At 41.3% G+C, this 27,730-nt stretch overlaps 2 protein-coding genes and 1 long non-coding RNA gene across 3 annotated transcripts in view; 2 read left to right on the forward strand and 1 right to left on the reverse strand.

Moving 5' to 3' along the window:
- LOC145439843 (membrane progestin receptor gamma-like) overlaps positions 1-27,730 on the reverse strand; it is a 406,242-nt gene that overhangs the window by 317,945 nt on the left and 60,567 nt on the right. The gene's annotated exons all lie outside the window — the stretch shown is intronic.
- Positions 21,759-27,730, forward strand: part of LOC145439838 (N-acetylgalactosaminyltransferase 7-like) — a 62,135-nt gene continuing 56,163 nt past the window's right edge. The window contains exon 1 of the mRNA XM_080317476.1: positions 21,759-23,600. The gene's annotated coding sequence lies outside the window, so the exon portion shown is untranslated. The remainder of the gene's footprint in view (positions 23,601-27,730) is intronic.
- The window catches only part of LOC145439886 (uncharacterized), a 231,459-nt gene continuing 227,336 nt past the window's right edge, over positions 23,608-27,730 (forward strand). The window contains exon 1 of the long non-coding RNA XR_013915385.1: positions 23,608-24,260. This is a non-coding gene — a long non-coding RNA (uncharacterized LOC145439886). The remainder of the gene's footprint in view (positions 24,261-27,730) is intronic.

Consider the following 27,730-nt stretch of genomic DNA (forward strand, 5'->3'; position numbering starts at 1 on the left):
AAATTGTTTATTTTGTGCCTTTGGAGAGACGGATATTAGGGTTGGGGTGGGGGGGTATTAGAGTGGGTGAAAAGGGAGATCGGAAGTGGGTTAGGGTCAAAGTTAGGGTTAGGTATCCCAAGATTAGGGTTGGGGCATGTTAGGGAAGGGGGATATTGGGGTTGCAGGAGGACGGATATTAGGTTTGGCGTTAGGGGGATATTAGGGTTGCGGGTGGGGGGATATTAGGGTTGCATGAGGGGGGATATTAGGTTTGGGGGGGATATAAGGGTTGGGGTTAGGGGGATATTAGGGTTGCGGGAGGGGGGATATTAGGGTTGGGGGAGGGGGGATATTAGGGTGAGGGGGATATTAGGGCTGTGGGAGAGGGGATATTTGGGTTTGGGGAGAGGGAGATTGGAGGTGGGGTAGGGTATCCCAAGATTAGGGAAGGGGGGATAATAGGGTTGGGGAAAGGGAGGTTGGACGTGGGTTAGGTTCAAAGGTGGGGTTAGATCACCCCTAACCGGGGTTTAACCCACCTCCCTTTCCCCCAATCCTAATATCCCCTCTCCCACAGCCCTAATATCCCCCCTCCCTTAACCCTGATATCCCCCCTCCCGCAACCCTAATATCCCCCTAACCCCAACATTGTTCTCTCCAACCCTAATATCAGCCCTCCCGCAACCCTAATATCGCCCTAACCATAAACCTAATATCCCCCAGCCCTAATCTTGGGATACCTAACCCCAACTTTGACCTGACCCACTTCCAATCTCCCTTTTCACCCACCCTAATATCCCCTAACCCCAACCCTAATATCACCCCTCCCACAACCCTAATACCCCCCTCCCGCAACCCTAATATCCCCCTAACCCCAATGCTAATACCCCCCTCTCACAACCCTGATATTCCCCTCCCGTAACTCTAATATCCCCTCTAACCCACCTCCTACCCTAAAATCCCCATCCCCCACCCTAATACTCCAACCCTAATCTTGGGTTACCCTAAACCCAACTTTGACCCTAACCCTCTCCAAACGCAAAAACAATATATTTTGATGGTTATAAATTTTTGTTCGTGTTCATGGAAAACATTCATTGGTGATCATGGTGAACACTTTTAGATCTGACTGCCATCGAAGAAGTGCCGTTAATTCTGTATATTATGACTCGAGTACTGCTTTGATTTTGCGAGCGGGGTTCCCTCGTTGTTAAGCAATAAATTAAGTGATATCAAACGTCGCTATAACAATTGCAAGTTAAATAAATTTGCCCTAAAATTTTCTTATTGGTTATTGTTAATTTACGAAACTGGGATGTCACCTTTCGCCCCCTCCTGGGTCCTGGTTATATGCTGTCAATGGTTTTCAGCGGCATAACCATCATTATATTACTATTTTCACAATCCATATGGAGAGCTTTCAGAAAATTTCTGGGGTGTGGTCACGTAAACCTACCCGCACCACGCAGACTACACGCGTACTCAGACTCACTTTATATAAATATAGATCTGTATGTACAACTTCTGTATACTGGCTGTGCTGTGTTGGTGTGCTCTACAATATATTTATTTACCTACTATATTTGGAATCTCTCTCCCGTGCGCTATGCGGTTCAATGCGTCTCAAGTCATGCTCCAACGGGCTCATTCAGTGTGGATATTATAGATCTAAAGTAGGTAAGTAATCTATAGTGTGATGTCAACAAGGGCTTGATTATCATATCAAATCACAGTCTCTATAATTCCATACCTTATTTGATACTTTTTCCATGCCTGTGCATTGCGCAGTTGCTCAATCTCACGGATATAATATTATATTTTTGATTTATGAAATCTTCCTGTGTTTATATTCTAATTATTTTGGATTACGTTACCCATTTAAAGCCCTGATGCACCCATTCTATCTCTAATTTCTTTCTGTCATATGTGAAGGATATAGGTTGCCTAATCATCGAAGACGTAAGGTAAAATCATAGTGTCCTATATGGTGTCAACATAAGCAAATCTCACGACTCAGTGAAATTGGTTTACGTCACACTTTCTATTTGGTAAAAGGCAAATTGAGGGTAATTTTTGACCGGCTTGCCGAGCATTAAATTTGATAAAACATGTATCAATCGAAAGCTAACGCTGTACTACTGTGCGGACCAGATATGTCGTCTGCAGCACCGTTACTGCTGCACCCCAAACCCCCCAATTGGGGGGGCCCGAGCTCGATGGGGGGCCCAAAATTATTTCGTGAATTAGCATAAATCATAGAGTATTTTTTGAAAATTTATACAATTTTTTCAAAATTTTTTCGCGCTGCGCGCGAATTCAAGTAGCCGTTTATCTTTATTATTGGGTATTAGGTAGGCTAACCATACGTCCTCTTTTAAGAGGATTTGTCCTCTTTTTTTAAAGTGTTCTCGGAGAACGCCCTTTTGTCCTCTTTTTTGAGATTTTGTCCTCTTTTTTGAAAATTTAGGTCAGATTTAGAGCAAATTGCGAGTGAAATGCCGCAAATTAGCACAGAACTGAAGCTCCGGCGTGTATTTCGGAGTAAAAAACGGTGATTTTAGGTCTGAGCGAAAAGATGATATTTTTTTTTTTTTTTTATTTTTCAGTCATCCACCTGGCAATGTGGAGAGAAAAACGGTATTTTGAGCTCTGAGCGGGAAATATGACCGTTTTTTTTTTTTTTTTTTTTTTAGTGAACCCCGATCACAAGGTGGGAAAAATTAACCGGTTTATGAGAATTCTAGTCCGGTTTTGCAAGTTGCAAATTTCTGAAAAAGTGTCCTCTTTTTAGATTTCCAAAATATGGTAAGCCTAGTATTGGGCCATTACCACGACACGACCTACCAAGACATACAATCAAGTTTTAGGCCATATAACATGCGACTCCAAGAAGTGTGCCAGAACGATTGGCAGCGAGAAAAGCTTGCCCGAAAAGGTATATGCCCTTATGCAGATCAAAGACTTCGCTATATATACAAAATACAGGTTTAATTGTCCATAGGCGCCTAAATGACTGGCGCCGAATGTTCCTGTCTTTGCAATCTGAACCTCACAAGACAAATACCATCCCGCTGGGAAAAATTTTATGCCAGTGAAGAAATAGCAATTTGAAATCGTGTGCTTTTCTTAGTTTAGAAGCCTACGTTTGGGCGGTTCTATATTTTTTGATATAGCAGACTTGAAGTCACGAAATAACATCATGTAACGAAGTCATATCAACGGTTCCGCCCGCCCGAAGATGTTTAATCATTATTTACGGGCCCTCCCGTTTTCAAGACACTTCACTCAACTCTACCGGTAGATCTAATTACGTGAGTAGAGAGGACAATAAATTGATAGCATATTATATATGCAGTCGCCGATCTGATTGACCGATTTTATCATAAATTATCGAAAATTTTCGCGCCTCGCGCTGGCTCACGATACATTACGGGTAATTTCATGACAAACGCGAACAACGTGATGGGGGGGGGTTGTTTTATCACCCTATGGGAGCCCAGGATCCACGTTTTTGGGGGCCTGACGAGGTGCGTTTTTTGTTCCTGCCAGTGGGTATACGCCCGAAGATGTTTAATTATTATTGAGTGGTCCTACCCTTTCAAACACACCTCATTCAGCTCTACCGGCAAATCTGATTACGTGAGCAGAGAGAAGATAAAAATTGATAACAATGTATGCAATTCCCGATCATACTGACCGATGAAATCATGAATTCTAAAAATTTTGCGCGCGTGGCGCGCTTGGTCCACAAAAGCTGTCTCACTAAAGAAACTCCCAACGAATATGATGAATAGTTGTAAACAGTGTATCGCCGGAGGGGGGTCTATAACCCTATGGGGGGCCCAAGACCAAAGTTTTTTTGGGGGGCCTGACGAAGTGCTGTTACGGCCCTGGTCGTCTGATAACCTGCTAGAGTTGTAACCTGAGTCCCACGTAATGTGTGGCTGGGTAGATATACTTAGCTCTTTTCGTAGTAGACGCACGTCCCTGCGTTAGTCCTTGATCTGACAACTTCAACGTGAATGCAACGACAGTATTGCCTCAGATAGATATATTGGTCGAATATGCATGGAATATACAGTAGGATATCGCATATGAGTCTAGTTTGTAATTGAAATGCACGAGCTGATAAATTGTAACTCACGTGGTAGCGAGAAGAAAGATATAAGTCACGTGATATACAGATATGGGCGATGTACCATAATGATGTTGTATCTTACAAAGTGTATGAACGCGAGAGAGAGCCCGGGCGTCACAACTGATAACGAAAATATAAATGTTATATTCCGCTCGTGGCCCTGGAACCCCCACAATCAGCCCCAAATTATTCATTGTTATGGAGATTAGCATTTAGTGACACAACAATGTTGTCTGGCGAAACGAGAGAGTAGCTCAAGAGCAAAAGAGTGACTGCGCAGCGAGAGTGGGAGAGCTCAGCTGGCGTCGCGGCAATGTGCAACGAGCTTGTGTTTCGAAGTGCAATCGCGTCGCGCTGTTGATGCTTTCTATAGACCAGTGGTTCCCAACCGGTGGGGAATTCAATGGTTTCTGGTGGGGAATAGACGCAATTGTTAAAGATTATATACAGGATAGTCTACACATTTACGAATACACACGCACGATTACCGTTACCAGTTAATTGCTACGGAATGGATGTATCGAAAAGTATTTGTTCAGAAAAACTCATTATTGAACTCTGGATAACAAATGATGGCGTTACAAACACATGCATGACGCCCAATATGACGTGAAATAACGCTTTCGCTAAATTTTGAGATTTACCGGTATTAGTTCACAATACGTTTTATGTTGAAGTTATAGGCGATTGTCTTGCGTACTGGAATGGTGTTCCAATAGCAAGTCCCTATATGCTAAACTTCTGGCCAAATGTTATGGAGGGGCATTTTTAAAGGGTAGGAGTTTGGGGTAGTGGGGAATGAAGACTCGGAATAAATCTGAAGTGAGGAATGGAGCCAAAAAGGTTGGGAACCACGGCTGCATACGCTTCGGTAGAAGCGAGCACATATTACCAGCCTTTCCTTGAATTGTAAGGGTAGAACTGGGTCCACAGAATGCAGTAGGGCCCTACGAAATATCGCGCATTCTTCTTCAACTTATAGAGATCCGTATAAGTAGCTGTCTACATTAGATATGTCAGATTATTATGATATCGATTGCCCTAACCCGATTGTTGTGTAGGGCTCCAAAGACACGTTGCGCTGTTGATACTATCTATAGTCGCATTGGTCAAGTGTGAGCAGCTCAGCACACATTACCAGCCATTCCTTGACCTGTAAGGGTAGGACTTGGTCCGCGAATGCAGCAGGTAAAATGTTGATTAAAGGTTTACAGCTGGGGTGTCGAATTAAACTGGGATCGCGGTCCGAATTCAATCCATTATTAGATAGCTTGCGGGCCGGACCACTCAAATGATTCCAAAATGTTACCACCAAATCCATACCTTTGTTTTTCACTGGAATGGTCTATTACCAAGCCTAGGCCTATATAGCCCTTGTCAGGAATATAGGAGATTTAACTGAACAGTGACGTTCACGTTTGAATTTGGTTTATCCATGGCCATGGTTTATCATTATTCAATCACCATTCGGATTTCTCTGAGTGCCAGAGACCTTTGGCATCAGAAGCAATACGCGGTATCATTGCCGCGAAGCCAGCTGAGCTCTCTCACTCTCGCTGCGCATCCGCTCTTTTGCACTTGAGCTATACTCTCTCGTTTCGCCAGACAGCATTGTTGCGTCCCAATGCCAATCTCCATACTAAGGAAAAATTCGAGACTGATTGTGGAGGTTCCAGGGACACGAGCGGAATAAAATTTATATTTTCGTTATCAGTGCAGACTGCAGCGTCAGCTTTCGATTGATACCCATTTTACCAAATTTAATGCTCGGCAAGCCGGTCAAAAATTACCGTCAAATTGCCTGTAGCCAAATGCAAATTGTGATTCACTGAGCCGTGAGATTTGCTTGTGTCGAAGCTCATGGCATGTAAAACTATAGTGTGCATATAGTGCTAGCGTGCTAGCGGTAATATGGGGATATCATCTACAAAATTACGTAAAACAAAGGTGTTGTCACATTAGAATATATGTTAGAAAAACAATTTGACACGGCTAACATCATTAGAGATTTTGCGACGGCTGATCGAATGTACGATCCCTCCGTCAATCTGTGGACCATACTCATTAGCGTCGTCAGCCAACGTGAGAGCAGCGTGTACTCACGGCCAGATGCCTTTGACTACTTTGTTATTGTCGATACGTCTGCAACAGTATTTAATGGCAAAGTCACTATTGCTCTTTGATAATTTTGACTATGTTCCATATCGAGTTGGGTGGCAGGATTTAGTACGGTTTATTTTGATGCTGTCATCTAACACTGTACCAAGTTTCAAGGCTGTGACTCGATGATTAGCTGTCGAAGTCGAGTATCTGGTAGATCAGCGCGCACCGATATATTGCCGACTTCGATAACAGAATTACCAAGCTAATCATTGAGTGACAATCCTGAAACTTACTGCGAAGTTGGATAACACAACCAAGATACACCTTGCCGAATTTCGTCATCCATCTCGGTATGGAACACTGGCAAAACTCACATATACCAATATCAAATTCTGCGGAAATCCCTTCTTGCGGTAGGCTCATTGCCATATCGGCGCGCGCGAACCCAGGATACTCGACTTTGATAATGTACTTACCAGACGTGGGGTAATCGCGATTAGTAATCGTAATCGATTACGACGATTACAGCATTTTCAAGTAATCGTAATCGCAATCGATTACATTCGAAAAAAATCCGAAGTAATCGTAATCGACTACTTCCCATATCTAATCGATTTCTTTGTGAAAGTACGATTACTTTTTATTTCTACAAGGACTATGAAATGAACTGAATATTCGAGAACAAGGAAGATATGTTATACCAGTTACGTGATAGCAGAAACGTCTGATTTTCAAATGCCATTGCTCATTAATACGTCAGAAGTAGCCTATTAGCTTTGCTGGTCATTGCGTAAGAAGTATCCAATAGCGTTGGGACCCCGAGAAATCCCGATCCCGGGATTTGAAGTAATCCCGATCCCGGGATTGATCCCAATGAAATCCCAGGATTCGCAAACAGCATCGACCAAAGTTTACGTAGCGCCATATATCTCATTTTGGTAATAAAGCAGTGTCACAAACTCGGCTGATTGTCTTAAACATTGTTTCTTAACTTTTTTCCTGCAGCTCCCCTTTTCGAAAATGGCCTAGGTCTTGCGCCCCCAACCCCATATTTTATGGATATTTAGGACACTTCGCCAGCAGAACAGGAAACCGTTCAACTAAACGATGAAACTCTTGATCAGTGGTTCCCAACCATTTTGAATGTCGGAGACGCATTTCAAACTTGAGAGTACGAAGGGAGGCGCATTTAGACACTCGAGTAGACTATATAGGTTATACTTATAACCCAAATTTTAAGGTAGCTATAACCTACCTCTGGATCTCACCATCTAGCTAACTCAAAATCATCCACATATACTTCTATCGATTCTATATCGGTTATTTTAGCATTGATAGACGCATTGGCGAGTGCTATACATTGAAATAAACCATATTGTGTAGTTATATGATAGCTCTTCAATCTTCATACATTCCAGCACTTGATGCACAAGTTTGCGGGGGATTATAGGCTGAGTAATATTGAAATTATTGAAATTTATACTTGGCTATGAGCCGTTATTTTGATGTCAGTGAAATTGTCTCGAACTTTTCTCTTCGTAGAGATGATATATAAAGGTTTATGACCAGTAGTCTGATGTGTATTCATCCATGCGTTTGACTCTAGTCTGCAAGAATTCTCTTTCCCTATTTTCACTTTTGAACTGCGGCCTTGGACGACTTTAAACACACAACTAATATCCCTCATTTTAGCATTCATATTCAGAAATTGACTGCAACTATTCATAGAAACAAACAACAACTGTCGTATACTTTTTGTGTCATATTTAGAGGTCAATCGGAGACGCAAGAAGGCTACTTTAGAGCCGCAGCAAGCGGGAATCACTGCCCTTGAGGCTCTAATGTCTTGCGACAACATCACAAGGAATATATATTGTTTGTGTAGCTTGTATTCGTGTGTATTTTACTACTTTGCTAATCCCCGGAAATCCCGGGATTGAGAAGCGATAATCCCGGGAAATCCCGATCCCGGGATTTCAAATTTGATCCCGAAGTCCCTACTAGTATCCAAGCTTTTACCGCTATGCTGCCTTCGGCAGCTTACAAATAGATATTCGATGTACATTGGTGTGATTGTAAGAACACCCGCCGTGCTGTTTATCAGCTTATCAACACGTTCCACACGCCACAGTACCTCGCAGCAGGATAATTAATCATCACTTTGCCTAGTTTAGAATAGTAACTTGTGCATTGATGTTTGGTTATGCTTAGTTAAACGCAGTTTGACCGTTGCTGATTGGCGAGCAGTAGGCCTATGTAGTATACGTACAGTCGTACACCGGTCAAAGAATTGAAATTTTGTACTAGTCAAATAAAACGAATCATTAAACATCAACAGCTGCTGATATATATCATAACCGAGCCGTTTTTGCTGTTTTTCGTAACGGCAGCTTGCAGTACATTATCTGTATTTAGTAGAAGGCAGAGTTGGCTCTAGTATAGTAAACGCCCGCCATCCGTAGTAGCGTACGTTGGGAACACGAGGCACTTGGGAGGCGCCAATTAAGTTGGGGGTATTCGTTACTTGGACCCAGCGGAGCAAGTGCGCTTGGCACCCTATATAATTAGTGGTGAAAGTACTTGAGATGCCGCGGTAAATTTTGAAATTAACAATAAAAGCCCTGAGGCTAAACGCTGGAAGACGGCCTGATTGTTTTTGAAATGAGAGCAACGCAACATGTCAAGATACTCCGCGAGCGTAAGCACGTGAAAATTTATGAATTAACTAAAACCGTGAACTGTTGTATACAATCATAAGTCGCGGTGAGAATTTCAGCGCGTGGGCAAGTGGCTAGTGATAGACTTGTGGAGGACCATTATTCGTCCGTCACGTTGATCCACGCACGCCTGTGTTCTAAATGACACAAGATTAATTAGTGTTGAAGTTGCATAATAAATTAAGAACTGGGTTGTATGTGCGGCAACGATAATCGCCAATACAATAAAAATCTCGGAAGGAGAAGCTGTGGCTGTATTGCTGGCCATCAATAAATAGTGGTGACACTTTGTCCGCCGCGGGTAAGCTATATCCAACAAAATCATGTATCTGATTAAGTAACGGATGGTGTTTTCCAATAAAATGGCGGAAATTAAAGGCGTCTGTTTTTATTCTTTTGCATGCGACGGTGACAGACGCGTAGCAGGGGAAGTGCCCAAGCCCCTCCTTTTTGAAATACCAAGCTCCATCCTTTTGGAATAACCCTTCGGACGCTAATATTCCGTTGCAAGTTGGCGAATCGCATTATAGCTGAAAGGGGTTGGCAGAACTCGTTTGAGTGCACATTTTGTATCACGCGGTACAACGCAGCGTATTTTTTCGCTGGTGTAGTTGTAGGATTGTATGGGTGGCAGCCTCGCGCTCTACGTTAATCGCTGAGATAAGCAATATCCCGGTGTGACGAAATTGCAGGATTGGCCGCAAACCCAAAATGGTTGCAACTTCAGGGTGCGCTGGGCGTGCTCAACTACCCATATTCGACATTGACACCAGAGATAAATTGTTCATACTTGGGTCTAAGTTTTGCTCACGATGATATGTGAACGCAAAAATATACTATACTCAGAATTGAGACTGGGTAGGGAACGAGGTATGTGGACCAAATCAGGCCCACCCGTAGACGTCCTATATCAAATCGCTGACGACGATGCACATGTAGTATCTATGGTCCATTTCTCGAGCAGACGTTAGTGCCTAATGCTTAAAACCGTCGTAACTGAAATCACAGAAGGGAGGATTTTGATCTTATCGTATGGGATAGCCACGACCTAAAAAGCGTCGCGGGATGACTGTGTGATCTCGCCACCCCATAACCGGAGGCCTATGATGGTAATAATATCCGGTCTGTGTTCGGGAATTGAATATGAAGGCCTGGCGCATTGTGTCAGTGAGAGAACCTTGTCTTGCTTAGTATCACGTTCCCTACAGTATCGTTACGACGCCTCGATATGTGTCAAACCTATGATATAGTCCGCCAAAATAATACCAATTCCAAACACAATTGCTATAACCTCGAAAGGTAGGCAAACTTAAATACTGGAATTTGTAAAGGTAAAAGACAAGAAAACATGTTTGTGACAAACTTTGGGATGGACAAAATTCGCAAACCACGATGATTTAGCAAAATTAAATTAACAGGAAGAAATAAAGCTTTTGAGGACCTGGAAAGGTACCGCTAACGTAAAACCACAGCAATTAAGGAACACATAGGACAATTTAGATGGAAGTAGATCCCAGATTTAGCTTGTGAACCGATACTGAGGGGCCAAATAACAACTTAATTGGTTACAAAACAACTTAATCGGTTTCGACAAAAAAACGGTATAAATTCTGGGGTCTGGGCACTTGAAAGTCAGTCTTTGGACTGGCTCGAAGGTAAGAACAAGGTAAGAACTTTAAATATCTTTTGCCTATATACTTAGGTAAATACGTTGAATCATGGATGCGGCCTGCATCCACGAAATAACGCCTGCATAATATCATTTCAGGTACGCATCGCTTTATGATTACTATACGGGAAGCAACACTCTTATTCTACCATGCGTCGTCAGATTGAGTCAGGGATATTGGTAAAAGAATTGCAATTGGTCCATAATAATGTTGAGTTTGAGATTCCAGCCTACGTATGTGAAAAGAAATAGTGCTCATACAATTACCTGTAGAATTATTTTCGACGCCACAGTGGCAAATATTATCTTTTTGTTTCGGTTTATCACGGAAACGAGCCATCTCGAGAAGTGGCGAAAGTTACGTCTGACTCATAAATTACGTGAAATTATCAAAATAAAAAAATAGAAAAAAAAATAAGTCGACATTATCTTAAAGGCGACCATATAACTGGTGCACAATATACTTACATTAGGTGCGTCGTTGTTGTCTGAATTATCGATCATTTAGTAATAAGGTCAGGGTTCAATAATCCTTCAACTTGCCCATTACGGTTTTGAATAATTCGAACATGTGATTGTCTTAACATAAAAAAGTTATAAAAATTAAAATTAAACTTATATAATCGATTAATAGGTGATAGCGCTGAGAATACTCGAGATATCGCAGATATCACCAAAAACCGCAGACATCGAGGTCATATAAAGGTCACGCTTCGTTTAGAGCGCAGATATCACGTCTTAAGCATGTCTAGGTCGATTCAGTGCGCAGATATCAGGTCCGGACCATGCCTGGGGGGATTTTGTGCGCAGATATCACGTCTTAAGCATGTCTAGGTCGATTAAGTGCGCAGATATCAGGTCTGGACCATACCTGGGCTCTTTTGGTGCGCAGATACCAGCTCCGGAGCATGTCCGAATGCAAATAGTGCGCAGATATCAGGTCTGGACCATACCTAGGCTCTTTTGGTGCGCGGATATCAGCTCCGGAGCATGTCCGAATACAAATAGTGCGCAGATATCAGGTCTGGACCATACCTGGGCTCTTTTGGAGCGCAGATATCAGCTCCGCAGCATGTCCGAATACAAATAGTGGCACAGATATCAGGTCTGGACCATACCTGGGCTCTTTTGGTGCGCAGATATCAGCTCCGGAGCATGTCCGAATACAAATAGTGCGCAGATATCAGGTCTAGACCATACCTGGTGCTGTTTCCTGCATAGATATCAGGTCCGCAGCATGTCTGACGCCATGCGATACGAAGATATCAGACCCGGAGTATGTCTGGATACAAATATTGCGCAGATGTCAGGTTTGGACCATGCCTGAGCGTATTTCTTTGGTCGATATCAACTCCACATCATGTCTGGATGGAAATGGTCAGGCCTGGTCACTAGTCAAAGCTGACCAGTAACAGACCACTTACAGTTATTTTGGAGTCCTCAGGCAGATTTTGCCTGCTTGCATCACTTAGGCTACTCTAGTGCAGGGGTGTCAAACTCAAGTTGTTTCGCGGGCCGCATTCAAACCTTCAGAACATAGGGGATTAGGGGTTCTATTCAAGCGACACGTTTATTCGCAAACAATGGAATTTGCAAAAATACAAATATTGACTGGTTGAATATAGTTACAAATCGCTAAAACATGGGCTCTTACGACGTTATAAGCATATTTCTATGATCCCCTTGTTTCAGTCGTAATCTGGCGTTAACTCTGAGTATGCGTTGGGAGGAATACAAGAGATTTAACTGTAGACGTGGCCGTTGGAATTCGGTTCATTCAAATCGCGATTCGTTTTCCTCTGGTGGTCGGGAACCTTTTCAGTCAGAAGTGATACAGTAGTGCTAACGGAGATATTTGAATTACATTTTTGTAACTACTATATTCTCCATATATTCATGCATGCAACGATTTCACATTGGCCTTTTCGCTTCTGTGAATAACTAATTCTAGGTCAATTTTTTCCATAAAACTCTGAACTCAGTGTTCTCCATTTTGGCTTCCCGGAATTGCGTGTCAATGTCACCGAATTTTTGCTAATACTGCTAGAGCGAAACCACAAAATAATAGTTAAAATGTGGCCTATGCACATATTTGACCTTTGTTGCATTGAGGGATTATTTAATAGAAGTTTCACGGACTAAAAATCGGAACATTTGTTAGAAATATGCAGGACAAGCATTTCTCCATCAACTCGAAATTTTTTCGCGGGCCGGATAAAATCGTCTGGTCGTATGTTTCACACCCCTGCTCTAGTGGTTATATATTTTTGTACTACATCCAATTCTACTTGAAAAAATTTTAGGGATATAATAATATTTTTTACACTTTGGATTTTGCAAAGTAGAGAGTAGTATTGGCACATGTTTCTATCACGCTTATAAGAATAATTGTCATGATAAATGTTCAAATAGCCCCACACTCCTTGCGAAAAGAGTGTGTATTCACACCCGACGGGCGGAGAAGAGTGGTACAAGAAAACATAACCTAACTATAAGAATTATATAGCGGTCATAAATCCTACGTGCCTATACGTGCATACCATTCTACGTTACTACGAGCATGCAGAAATTGGATAAAAATGTTGTAGGCTAGGCTACTGTATTTATACCGCGGTTTAAAACTGAGGTACTTTCAGGTTTTGTGTGTCATGAGTACAGTGTCGTTCAAAAATAACATTTTTTCCAGATTCCAGCCATTCACTGATAAAATTGTCAGGTTACCCTAAAAAACGCTGCACGCCAAATTTGGTTAAATTTTAACAAGTATATAAGCCACCGCAGAGCCAATTTAAATTTTTAATTTATTAGAAAAAATGTTTGAGAAAATTTCAAATTTTCCTGTCAACCCCCAGAAATTGTTGAATTTTCTTCAAAGACGATGCAAAACAAATTTGAATCAATTCCAACTGTAGAAGCGGAGTTATTTGAGTTTTTCGTTGATAATTCTCGGATTGTTTACCAATTATTCCCGAAGAATTCGACGCGGCTCGGATTTCGTGCTAATGCGTGAGCCGAACAAAGCGCAGATGGTCGGAGTTTCTCATTTAGCTGTTTCAACAGTATTTACCATGTTTGTCGAATAGACCTACCTGCGTATTCGATTAAGTTGACCGTCGCAACGCTCTATTTGTATCCGGACATGCTCCGAAGCTAACATCTGCGCATGAAAAAGACGCCAAACCTGATATCTGCGCACTGGTTAGGGCATTATATGTTCAATGCTCATATAGGTGCTGATATCTGCGCACCATTTGTATCCGGACATGCTCCGGAGCTGATATCTGCACACCAAAAGAGCCTAGGTATGGTCCAGACCTGATATCTGCCCACTATTTGTATTCGGACATGCTCCGGAGCTGATATCTGCGCACCAAAAGAATCCAGGTATGGTCCAGACCTGATATCTGCGCACTATTTGTATCCGGACATGCTCCGGAGCTGATATCTGCACACCAAAAGAGCCCAGGTATGGTCCAGACCTGATATCTGCGCACTATTTGTATTCGGACATGCTCAGGAGCTGATATCTGCGCACCAAAAGAGCCCAGGTATGGTCCAGACCTGATATCTGCGCACTATTTGTATTCGGACATGCTCCGGAGCTGATATCTGCGCACCAAAAGAGCCCAGGCATGGTCCGGACCTGATATCTGCGCACTGAATCGACCTAGACATGCTTAAGACGTGATATCTGCGCTCTAAACGAAGCGTGACCTTTATATGACCTCGATGTCTGCGGTTTTTGGTGATATCTGCGATATCTGAGTATATCCACATTGATATCTGCGATATCTGCGATATCTGAGTATATCCACAGTAGTGATATCTGCGATATCTGCGATATCTGAGTATATCCACGGGGCCAGTAAGTACGCCGTAGTTGGGCGTTTTAATTGATCACTACTAAGACAGGATTTGAAATGTTTATCCGCGCTTGCGGAATCTCGCGTTCGTTCAGAATCTCAGGTGCGGAGAGTCAAGATACTTTGAAGAAACCGTCATTATAGTACAATTTTACGGGAACAATGTATCTCATATCATGAAACGAGTGTGAACACAACATCGTGTGGCGTGGCGCGGGCTTCCACTGAGGTGATTCCGAAAATTGAAGTTATGGACTGTCTTGCGCACAATAATCGTCACTGAATTGAATTAACGCGTCTCCGCCGGTTTAAGGAGTCGCATCCGAAGTGGGCCGTGTGCACTGCGTATCGCTGGCCTGCACAGTTGTATATGTGTTGGGTTGGCTTGGTGCGTGCGGCGTTGTCGCTGGCCTACGCGATCGCATTTGTAATAAACCGGATGCAACGGTGTCATCGTTGGCATGACTGACGCGTCTTGAGCTTGACAACAGAAACACATATTTGGATTTTTTCGACCGAGAGTGGTATTTTGATTTTATGAATAGCGTTGAGCAGTTAATGTCAGCTTGTTTATCGTTGAATATTCTAATGCCAGTTGTGTTTACCCCAGGCGGGTTGCATTTGAAAACTGAACATGGCATTTGCACAGACTATCAAATTGATAAGTATAACCGGCATGAATGGCTATTCATAACATGAGGTAATATATTTTGATTCCCTTTGGTAGTGGACATTTATAAATTACTTCCACAAAGAATACATAGCCATATTATTGTGCTTGTGTCGAAACATCAGCTAAAAGCAAATGTTACTCATTGTGATTTCCGGTTAACATTGGCATAACGTTTATACAATTAGCTACCGACCAACGCCACTGATAGTAATTAAATATAGTATATTTTATGGCAGCAAATGAATTGATGTTACTCCGTTTTGAGTTGGGACATAGAATATCGAGATATGAGGAATCGCGCCGGGATATTTGTGAATGAATTTGGGATTCCAATTGTACACTATCCGAGATCCGGTCGTGAGTGAAATGACTATCCCCTCGGGCGATCTAATTGAAAAGCTCTCCGATTTGAAATCTATAGAGCAAGAATCATTCATACGAGTACGACATTCGTAAACAATAACGGTAGATTTAAAGCGTCTTGTAAATACGTCCTGTATATTGATTGGTAATTACATAGTGACCTTATATCGTTAGTTAGAAAATTTAACCATTCAACGTGTGTGGATGACAGGAATCCCTCGTGCGTGTGAATAATCCATCTTTAAAAATCCGCAAAAAAAAAACACGGGTCACCAATCATACTGTATAATAACGCAGATTCCCTAGGCCGTACAATAGCTTACAGTGCCTACTATATACGCTCGTCAGTGTTTCAGTCACAATATCTATTCTTTATTCACAGTATTTCCATGTACGGTAATTTGAATAATCCAAATATTGGGGTTGCAAAATATTGTCTAACAACGGCTTAGCCTCGACCCGAACTTGCTAAAACAAGAAAATATATTGCAATGTGATGTATCCGTCCTCATTTTAAATTTAGGAAACTAGGTATCTAACCTGACAAAACCCATAAACTACTTGCATTCTAACAAGCTTTTGTTGAGATAAATTAACAGGCGCAGCACACAGATGAATCTCTGAACCAAACTACGCCTCATCACGGACCCACATCCAGAGGTTTACGAGGATGAACAAGCAACCAACCAACCCAAAGCAATCACCACGAACAGACGGCCATCTCCTCAAAAACAAGCTTCTACATGAGACGGGTACATCGTTTGCGTAGTTCAACCTACATAACCGAACTAATGAAATATGGGCTTTCACCAGTTACAGGTACAAATTTATTGTATGGTGATTTGAGAAATGAGATGGATAGTATGAGGTAATAAAAGAAGTAGTTTGCGTGGTCTCGTTATATAAGCTTTTGTCAGCTTGTATTAGCAGACAACCTATATTTGAATGTTTGGGTGATTTAATCAATATTTTTAGGCTTTTGGGAATGGCAGTGAGTCGAGATGGATAAGGCTACGCAAAGGGTGGTGGAAAATGGCGTTGCCAAAAAAATGACAAAGTGAGAAGTCCTAGCACTCCTAGGCATTGCATTTTGTAAAATCCACTTTAAGCATTGACCTTTGTCTTTCCGCGGCAAGTAGAAACCTTTTACCATCTGCAATAAGTAATGACGGTAAATCAATAAGCTCTAACACTTGAAGGTCATATGCAATAGTGATATACCATAGATCATATACAATAGTGATATACCACAGATCATATACAATAGTGATATACCACTATCTAAATTAGGTACTATCAGACATAAGGATGGATATATTAAGAGACCAAATACCATTTTGATAGGTGGCACTTACCCTCAGGTAAAGCGAGTGTTTAGTTTTAAGCCAAAGATTCAATGACTTACCCTTTCTCTCAGAATATGTATGTGGACTTTCATATCTGGCCCGAACAACATAGATTTGTGTAGGAAAACAAGAAACCAGGGGCGACCACATAGTGCGTGAGAACATGGGACAGGCTGACTTTTGTGAAAGGCTACAGCAGTTCTGTAAAATTAACAGGCGAGTTACTCATGCGCTTGTGTCCACATGGTCAATAGATTATCATAGCATAAAGAGTTAGATAGTTGGAATGGTCGACAGGTCAACAATATACCCCCCATCTATTTGTCATGAAATATGGATTCTGTTCAACCGTACTGGTGTCATACTACACATAGGTCATAGAAAGATTGTGCTCATCAGTGAGGAATGAGGCAACGGACAGGACAGGTCTCAGTTTAGCTCAAAATCGAGTTTAGCATGTAGTTTTTCTCTTACTCACTAAGTAAGCTTAGATTCAAAGATAAAATCTTAGAGTATGGAAGGATGTCCAGTACACTCAGAAAAAAAGGTTTAAGGTGGCCTTATACAGTACCTGAGCCTTCACCAGATTGTTTGCCAGGTGTTTCTCAAGCAAGTCTTTGCAACAAGTTTTCACAGTGTCTTGAATTCTCATCAAGAAATCGTAAATGAGCTCTGGCAAAAGTTATTGTTGCAGGGAACAGTCTGAAATAGATGCATACTGAACCACAAACAATTGCTCCGACACTAGACTGCATGTCGAAAACTTGAGCACGGACATGAACATGGGAGTTCACTTTCTGTTCGGTCAATTCTGATAAATTTCCTGATCAGCTTGATATCAAGCAGGGGGAGAGGTTCCACCCGGACATTAGAATAACAAAAGACAGACGTCGGACAGATGAGATGAGCAATTGCACTAAATAGCATAGCCTACATAAAATATACGATTGGAATATTGCCACGTTATCTGATTATCTAGGTAAATACTTTTGTACATGACTGGGGTTAACTTATATAGGCCTACGCAACATCGATGAAAGTTCGTAACTATTACACACCTACAACTCCAAAATATAGAGCCGTTGCTGTATCCTGAACTTTTATGTCTGAAAGTGACAGTAGATTGAATTGCTATCGACGTAGACGGTTGTATGTGCCGATTGTCTCCACAGTATAAGCCAATTTTAACGGGTCGTGCCTTTTGAGTCCCTTGGACTGCGACTACCTGAAAATATGTGTAGACTAGTGATATTGTGATAAATATAATTCGCTAAATCAGCCCAAACTAATTGGTCCCCAGAATAATGGATTAATATTTCTCAAGCATTAATAGGGGGTCCTAAGATGTCTTTGTGCACTATTTATCAAAATTATGGTACCGTTAAGAGTAGTTAAGCCATATGACATAGTGGGAAGGGAAAATTGGCCAAGACTCTTTTCAACATATCGTTGGGAAAAACAAGGCATCTAAACCCAAGTAAAGTATGCCTTGGACTTGTCACTTTTATGGTAGGAGTAAATACAACAAACATATACCAAATTGTTGATGAAAATTTGGTGGCATTATAGAATGAGAGCCTTACTTGTTGAAAAGGCATCGATCGTGATGTTCTCAATCAAACCGCTGAGGTTGGCCTGTTGTATGGCTCACGAGGAACTAGCAGCTGTTGGATATATCTGGAAAAATGAGAAAGCCTGAACACCATGTGTTCTTGGTGTTGAAGCCTAGAGGACTTTGGCCTTTATATGAATTGTTCTGTGATAACCCCGTATAACCATGCAGTTTTTTGAAAAGTGATTGTGAAAGGGTTCTGGGGCCTTGACCTAAAGATAACTTGAGTATTCAAAATCGTGCATCAACAACCTTTGTTTAAGACGACTTTGAAGGATTTTGTTTTTGAATTGGAGGAAAGCCCGGACACAAGGGTCCAGGTGGTTGAGTCTGAATCCAGAAAAAATTGTAGAGATTAAAGTCTAGTGAAGCATTAATGGATCGGTGAACTCTTGATTGTAATAATCATTGTATTACAAATTCAACATTCGGCATATGATAGTGCCAAAATGTAACCATGCCCATACAACAATTGATTCATACTAACCTTTCTTCAATCTCTTTTGGTCTACCTTTGAAGTTGAGACGTTTCCATACGGTATAAGTCATTCTGAGAACATGCTTTCTATCAGTTGGCATACCGAATGCTGTAAATTAACAAGATTTCGGTAAGAGCTAGTAAGAACTTAAAAAACTACCTTTCTCTAACTGACTTTTATATAAACGAGCAACAAGTGGTACTTTGATTGCATGATATGGATCGACTTACTACTAGATAGTTACCTTCAGTGGTACTCAAATCCCATAGATGCGTTATTGGTTTTCCCCGGCCTGTCTGAGTATTTTTGTATCAACGATAGCATGATAAACCAACATTGAAACGCCTGCAGTTATCAGGCGCCAGAACGTATAGCATTGGTCATTGTGTCATGTTCTGCTAGGGACTGATTTTGACCTGATTAGTCTTCTGTTTCATAGCAACCCTTCTTGGCTGCTCAATATTGAAATTACAAAGGCTGTTTATTGATTTTTATAATATCATCCTAGCCCTGTTTTTACAAACTGCTGCTTGGCTCCAAATCCAAATAATAGATGGAGGCAGGGGCGTAGACAGGGGGGTAGAATTGAAGATCGTTCTACCCCCTTCCAGGCTCGATTCTATCCCGAAAATCCCAAGTGAATGCTACTGCTATAACAACATTTCTTCACGATATCGCCTAATTTCAATTCGCTGCGCGCGACGCCGATCGCCGACGCTGATTACATGCCTTTTTCTCGTTGATCTCTCGTCTATGGAAGCGCGTCTATGCTAGCGTGAAAGGGGCATTGTTACATTTTTCTCTCTTGGCTAGGGTAAGCAATCAGCTTAATCCCTTTATTCTGAATGCAGTCGTCGAGCAATAATAACATTTGTCGCGTCGTTCACGCGTTGTTTTCTCATCAACAGTTCATTGTAAACGATAACGAACATTAATAACATGATAATAACAACTTATAAATGAATGAAATCTTGTTTTAAAGTGTTCCCAAAAACAGCGTGAAGACACAATACATTCGATTCTCATTTTATTTTTGACGCCATTGTTGTGCATTGTCTTGACCTCATTGATCATCTATACGTCATACTAGATTATGCCTTTCGTGATCGGTATCCCACCGTGACGCATTCAGCCTTCAATAGCCGCGCCGAAACTTGTTTGCGATTCCCTCACATTATTGACACGCCGGTACAATTAGTATATGCGCCATGTTCGAAATGAATGGAATTAAAACGCCGAGAAGACGTTACTCTAACACGCGAATTGAATCATGTCAAAATTCATGAAGATATAACAGATTCTGCGCTGTATAGATTGTTCGTCGTAAAATGTTGTTCTTGTATTGTTTCAAGGTCAATTACTTATTTGAATGCAAATAAGATCTCCTGCACTGTCACAGGATGAGCGCGTGCGCATTGTAACATGATCCCCGTGCAAGCTGTTGATTGCTAACTCACTTTCAGTAATTAGATCCGACAATTAGTTACGCTTTCGAAAGCGTACGGAATACAGAAGTCGCTATCGCTAAAGGTTTGACGCATAGAGGCTCATTCTGCCCCCTTTATTCAGTTCTACCCCCTTTTTATCTCGGCTGGCTACGCCCCTGGATGGAGGACTTATGAAGTAACGGTACGGAACCATATCATATGGAAAACACTAGCTATTTTCACCATTTCCTCATAAATCAACCACTACTTGGACTCTAAGGTTATTCAAAGTTTGTAGGAAATCTACTAGGATCTAACCAGTAATATAAGCGAAGATTATCTGTATAATTGAAATAAAATTTGTGTTTGGTACGAACTACAAAGCACTGATGATAGATGTATGGCGAAATGGGGATGACTTAGCTCCAAAACATACCTTCCAACTCTTGTCATGTTCACTTTGAGTCTTCGTAATCACAATGGCTGAAACGTTTTGCAGCTGCGAGTTGTTGAGGAGTTCTGAGGTAGCATGTTTCTATATTTGCTAAACAGTGGCGAATCCACTGACAAATAGATGGTACACGTCATAGGACAAATTCTCTCCTTTGCAGAAAGGTTTTCTGGTCTGGTTAAATCTGTAAAAGGCTAGACAGATTAATTCTTCTTCCCAGCAAAAAGACTGTCTGGTCATATCTATGAAAAGTCCATACGATCTGAAACTATCCAGAGTCCAGATGTCTTAAAATGGTAAAAAATAAAAGCATCTCTCAGTGGTCACTATTGACTTATACTGTCGCATTCGACGATAATATAAGCAGCTTTCATACTGGTAAACAAAGTTCGGTAAGCTATGGCTGCTTGGTGGAACCTAAAATTCGATGTCTGTCGAAATAATGTGCTAGACTAATTTAAGGCAATGTGAATTCTGGATCTGTACGTTGGTATATTGATAGTAGGGTAAGCATAAATCGTATGCAGACACGAGTGACCTGTGATATTTTCTGCGAATATATGCATATGACAATAGACATTCACGATTCTCTGCCACTAGCCCCCTACTACTATACAGGACTCACTAGTCTAATATGTATTTCCGAATATTCGGAATAGTTGCCTAAAATTGATAAAGTTCCTGATAGGATCGAGATATTAGACTAGATAACACTGGTAACAGCTGTACTCATTACTCATTCTATCATGCCAACAAAAACTAAAAATATGGCTGATGAACGGGGCATGCTTTAGACGAACTAGTCAGCGGGGCACGAATGTATCATAATGCTAATGTTAGTACATTAATGCGCTGAATATAAATGCAATACGCTTACGAGTCGCAATCATTTGGATATATAATATGATTTGTGGATATTAAACCACTAATGAACATATTTTCGAAAATTTTTTTTTGTGTCACGCAAATGTGTCCAATTTGTGCTACCATATTGTATTCGTGTATTCATTGTGATGGATTCTACGTCTTAACGTAGAAACGCCAGTGTAAGTTCGTACCTTTCCAAAACGAGCCGCATTGTCACTGGGTTTCAAATACATAAATCCGCACTTCGTCGATTGTGTCTATACTGAGTAAAAGGTCGTAAATTTAAACTCTCACCTAGGCACTGCAAATCTTATATTTCAGAGAATGCCTACGTTGCCCCTCCAAATTGTTAAGGTAAGGTATATAGTGTTAGTTTATAAACAAAACTATAGTACCTGAAAAAATAGCCTACCCATATGAGGCATTGGTAAGATGAATTGCCGTTGCGTAAGCAACAGATATAATCACCCTAAAACTCTGAATAAAATTACAACAAAATTCTTATATACAATGGAAAAGTACACACATCATTTTTTGCGAAATTGATGTGTCGAAAATTGAGTCCCAGGGTTCACGCTTTCGTTCCATGAGATCGATTGCGCCAACGCTAAATTAACAGAACGTGTTCGAACTCTATAATTGCCGATAATCACCATCGTGTTGCGCGTGAACAAAAATTTAGTATTTTGAATTTGCGCATTGGTTAATGAACGAAAAGTCGAATATGCTTTGTAGATTTAGCCGTTTGTTGATAGCACTTTGTGTTTATCTGGAATTTTCGTATGCATGTTAGTAGTTAGCTATACCATCAGGTTGCTTTACCTAAAATGGCGCCACCATTTTTTCATGTATGCGAAATTTTGCAGTGAGCTGAAGTATATATAATATATGTGTGTATGCATATTGCATATCCATGCCATGTATGATGCCCACATGAATTGTACATTCGATTGTAATATCCAATGGCTACCAATGTAGACAGCATGAATGTGTCCTCTAGTTTTGGCTAATTTGTGGCTCTATCAATGTAAAGCCACCAGCAGCCAGCACTCCCGAAACAGCCCAAAACGAAGCATCCAGTCTCAGACTATATCCACAAAACAGGACATTGACGATTTATTGCGGGAGGTTCTAAAGTCTTTTGGCGTTGAATGGTGACGTTCGCATGTCCCTCTGGAAGCTCTTAGCCTTATAATGATTGGATCGGCTGCTTGCCACAGTTGCAAAGTTTATAGAATTGAAGCAGTCCGATAAAATAGGATCGACTGCTTGCCACAGTTGCAAAGTATACGGAAATGAAGCAGTGCGATAAAATAGGATCGACTGCTAGCCGAAGTTGCAAAGTATACAGAAATGGAGAAGCCCAACGAAATGTACTGGAATAGCTCCATGAAGTCGATGAACTAAAGATGAAAAGAGCCAAGGACATAGAGATATTGCATTCGGAATCTCTACCTACGACGAACCCTCAACCAACCCCGCGTTCTATTGGAATGCCCGATCCCCGAATCGACACGAAAGTACTTGATGGTGTAAAGTACTCAAACAAGGGGTCGGTTTCTGGACTGATTTCGGTTCGATAGCTACAGCTGGAAAGCTGGGGAACTCTTATAATATACGATGGTCTGCAAATTGGTCACCTTGAACTCTGAGTGTCTTTTTTTGTGGCATCTGTCGGCATGTTTCTTGTATATTACATATGCTTGTGTGTCGAGGCAGGAAAGGCCTTCACATTTATATGTGTAAACCAACCTTGGAATATTGAACAGTTATCAATCATGCATGACATATTTATAGGCTTAGCTCTTACTCGTATTCTGATAGACCTGTACGAGACGATGTTTATAGAAACGTCCTATTTTTGTGTTCATAATTGATCGATAATGATTGGAGTATTTGGTTGTATTAAGGTAATTAATTAATTATTTATTTAATTAATTATGCTGGACCTGTAAAGGTCGCTGCTTATTTCGATCAAGCTGCAACCACTGCTTCAATCACCGTCGTCAAGCCCTGGGTGTGCATGTGGAAGAGTGTGGAAAAGAGAAGTTGAGGTTCAACACTATGAAGCAAATCGAACCAAGTGTAGAAAAACTTGCATGGCAATAGCCTTGAAGCTACACTATAAAAAATGGAGGCACCACTCTGGAAAGCTTCCGGTGTAGAATTGCACATCCGGTATAACATCACGAACATTTGCTACACTCCCACTAGCCAATTGAGTGGGTTTGACCGACCAATGCACCCAAAGACACCACACTCGTCGTCTCATTATTCACGTCTGTAATCTCGTTACTGATTACATCGACTTCAATGTACTTCCAATCGATTTCGACTACAACTCCGAACACGACTGCAATTCCATCTGGTGGGGGAGAGTCTGGAGACGAATCTAGTGAGCAAACGCAAGGATGCCACGAATATGTCATGGAGCATCAAAGAGAACTCATCCGAAATGTCGCTGAGAGGACGAAAGTGTTCAGGAGCAAAGCAAACCAACCTAGCGCGATGAAAGCATAGCCCAACTCTGTCCGGCAATCATGAGACACGTCAAGTAGCAGAAAGCCATAGTAAGAAGCATTATTTCTTGGTTACTGTAGTATTAACTCTTTTTCTATTCTAATGTGCATATATTGATCGTTCGCAATGACCCGCCACCAGACGTGGTCAAAATGGCCAAGATTGCTACTTAAGTAGTTGTAGAAGTAGAAGAATAAATTTCAAAGATATTGCAAAACTACTCCGAGTAGAATTTTAAATGAATCGAATGAAAAGTATTCAAATGGTTCATTTACAGTGCCGCATACTTTTAGCAAGGCATCGTAGGATGCTATTTTCGGAATTGCAAAATGACTCTTCGCAGCAATACCAAATCTGAGGGTAGTACAATTGCAATCGGCCTTTGCAAAAAGTCACTTTGCAAAAATGATTTGACTTGACATAGCTCGGCGGTTACAAAAGTTCGATGGACTCGTGACCCCAAGAAAACTTTTCAAACCGATTTACAAGTCATCAAGTAACCGGTGTTGACTAGGAGTCACTATATATTTGAGTAATTGCTCTCAACACGCTGATATAAGCTGCGTGTTTACCCAATCATTCAATGATTGAACAGCCTGATCTTACTGAGCCTTTGTCGGTAGGCCTATGTCACAAAACAATTGACCATAAACGAAGTGGTTAGAAATTAGACCATGTTAGAGTAGTAGCAATCTATATAGCACTGTATTGTCATTCCTGTTCTGCTCTACTGTCGACTGTGTTCTATGTTGCTAGTCACATTGGTTACCCTTACTTTAAAAAAGCTGCAGTTACTTACGGCAACGCAATAGCCAGATTACAACATGTAGTTTATATAGATAAATTACTCAACAACAATTGGGGTAGTTTTGAATCGAATCGTATGGGGTTCAGGTAAATTATATAGCGCATCATTGCAGTTTGTTTTAAACTTTCCGAGGTTTCATATTCTATCATATAATTGATTGTGAGTTACCGGCATAGTTGAGCAATTCTGTGTATATGTGAGCCATACCATGCCACACTGAAGGTATAATTACCTCGATATCTGTTACTCGATGCAAAAGTAATAACGACCTTTTACCGCAACCATCGTGCAAAATGCAATGACTACCGTCTTGCCTCTCACTTCATATTTGATATCATTTTGTGACTCGATTTCACTAGGCTCGACTCGAATCACCTTTGGAAATCGAGTGACTTTACTTTAATTGCGTCAAAATGTACAATGACTCAACATGACTTGTGACTCTAGTAGAGATTTTATCCAACACTTCTCCAAATATAGAGCAATGTTTTTCTATTATCGTGTAGCGCAACGTTCGGGATTCTATGGCTGGCGAGCCATATGGCTCTTTTGGGTATACGATATAGCTATTTGCTAATTCTGATTGTTGTACTCCATTTAACAATATTGCAGTGACTTCTGTTAGTAAATTGTCATCACGGCCAAATAATCATTCTCGTGGCAGTACAAACTTGTCTTCGGAAGGTCACGACTAACGTATTCAGGGACAGGGACTCCGACGCCCCCTTAAAAAAAATCCTGAAATTTAAGTTACTGTCGCGCCAGTGACCGATATCGCTCGCGAATTCGATGCACCGCTTCGAAATCTTGGATTGCACGATTCCTTGATTGATCAAAAAGTACAACAGATATGGTGACGCCATATGCAGTCGTGGAAGTGACATTCAAAATTAAATATTCAAATTGCAAACAACGCCAAAGCTTTCCACGTCTTGATTGAAAATAAATATGCAAATTGCTTGATTTTGCTAATAAAAATGTTCAAAATCTAGTCATTCATGAACATTGAACAATAAACATCTATTGAAAATACCAATAATTAAATCATTGAAGGTTTCACGTCATTGACGTATCACTCCTTACTGTGGGTATGTACTGATGTAGTGATCATGAACATGTATAGAACCAAAGTCTTCTGGTATAAATCATAACCAGAACGGCAGCCGGTAATATCTGTATATAAATTCGATTGTAGGTAATAGGCTTACATCTTCGAATACGAGAAAAACTACTCCTTATGGCATAATTTTATGTTCATTTTATCATATTCTCACGTGGCCCTACTTAAAACAATCGATTGCCATGATTATTTACTTAATATCCCGCCTCAGCTACCCGCTTATGCATCATTTTAGCGTGGATTGGTGGCTAGAATAAAAAAATCGTCGGGGCAAGAATCGTCAGCTATAAAATTGGGCAATGGATTTATATTGATGTCGCCAGCAACAATAATGATATTAGGTAAAGTCAATGTAAGGGCGAGTAATCGTGATTACTATTCCATGTAATTGTAATCGATCATAGTCGACTGCTTCACGATTTCGGTGTAGTCGTATAGTAGCGTGATTCTGAAATAATCGTCATTGCTGCCGTCCGTATTGCTAAAGGAGCATACTCACGCCATTTCTGCTGTTTACTTTACTGGAGCCAAAATGCCGATAGTATAATCTTGAAAAAACAAAACAAATTGAGAGCCTCCAGAAGGAGGAAATGTTCCGATAACGCCTGCATTCCGCCAAGGTAAAGCCTTACGGACTATAATTAGGTGACAACGTTAGTAATTATTGATACTGTACAGCGTATAGAATGGGGGATTAATCCCACGTGAAGTCCTAGAACAATCGTTTTTTTTTAGCCACGAGTTCCCTTTGCAACCCACAAGAAAGTTAACACAAAGGAGCTGTGACGGAGTTTAAGACCCGTCCACAGTTAATATTAAATTGACGTTTGCCGCGTTTATTGACCGCAAAAAAACCGAAACTGGGAGTTAGTACTTGCAACACTGCTGCCAGTTGCGGGACGATGGCAGCTGCGAAATTACGTAACGCCGAGTGCGGAAGCCCCACGGACGTTACCGTGGATCGAACGGATCCCTCTTTCTCGAAGAGACTTAGCGTCCAAGGTAGTATGTATGTTAACGCTAGTCTAAATCGGGGGAATATGGCCAACCCTCGAATCCCTTCATGCTGAGCGAGGTAATTCCGCGAGCATTAATCAGGACAAAGGTGTATGGAAGAATCCTGACAATAACGGCCGATGCGTTCGCCACAATGATAATGTGGGAATCGGTTATCCGACGGCCCCAAGGTCGCAGCAGTCGTGCCGTTTACCGAGAAAGACATTTTAGATGCAGCTAGCGACACACACACTGTGAAACGAAAACGTGTGTGTGACGAGGAGTCTGAAGGTAATATGCAAACCTTTCCAGAAAAAGGGCCCCGACGACAAAGAATGAGGAAGTCGTCGGCGTGAGGGTAGATGCGGGCACGCAGCTACCTCAGAGGAAAAAAAACAGTCGAGTGAGGAAGCCCCACTGGCTAAAAGGAACCTCGCCCCTCCCCATCGAAATCAGAAATACGTCAAGGCCTAATCAGGCTGATTCGCGGTCCGATAACTACGTATTAACTGTGTAATGGGACCGATGTAGTGTTTAAATTGGAATTAGAAGGACTAGGTAGCCAGGCAGTTGAATGGGTTAAATCTATTTATGAA

The sequence above is a fragment of the Botryllus schlosseri genome, chromosome 5 (genome assembly GCF_051294905.1).
Source record: "Botryllus schlosseri isolate E-star chromosome 5, Bs_hap1, whole genome shotgun sequence".
Lineage (NCBI taxonomy): Eukaryota > Metazoa > Chordata > Ascidiacea > Stolidobranchia > Styelidae > Botryllus > Botryllus schlosseri.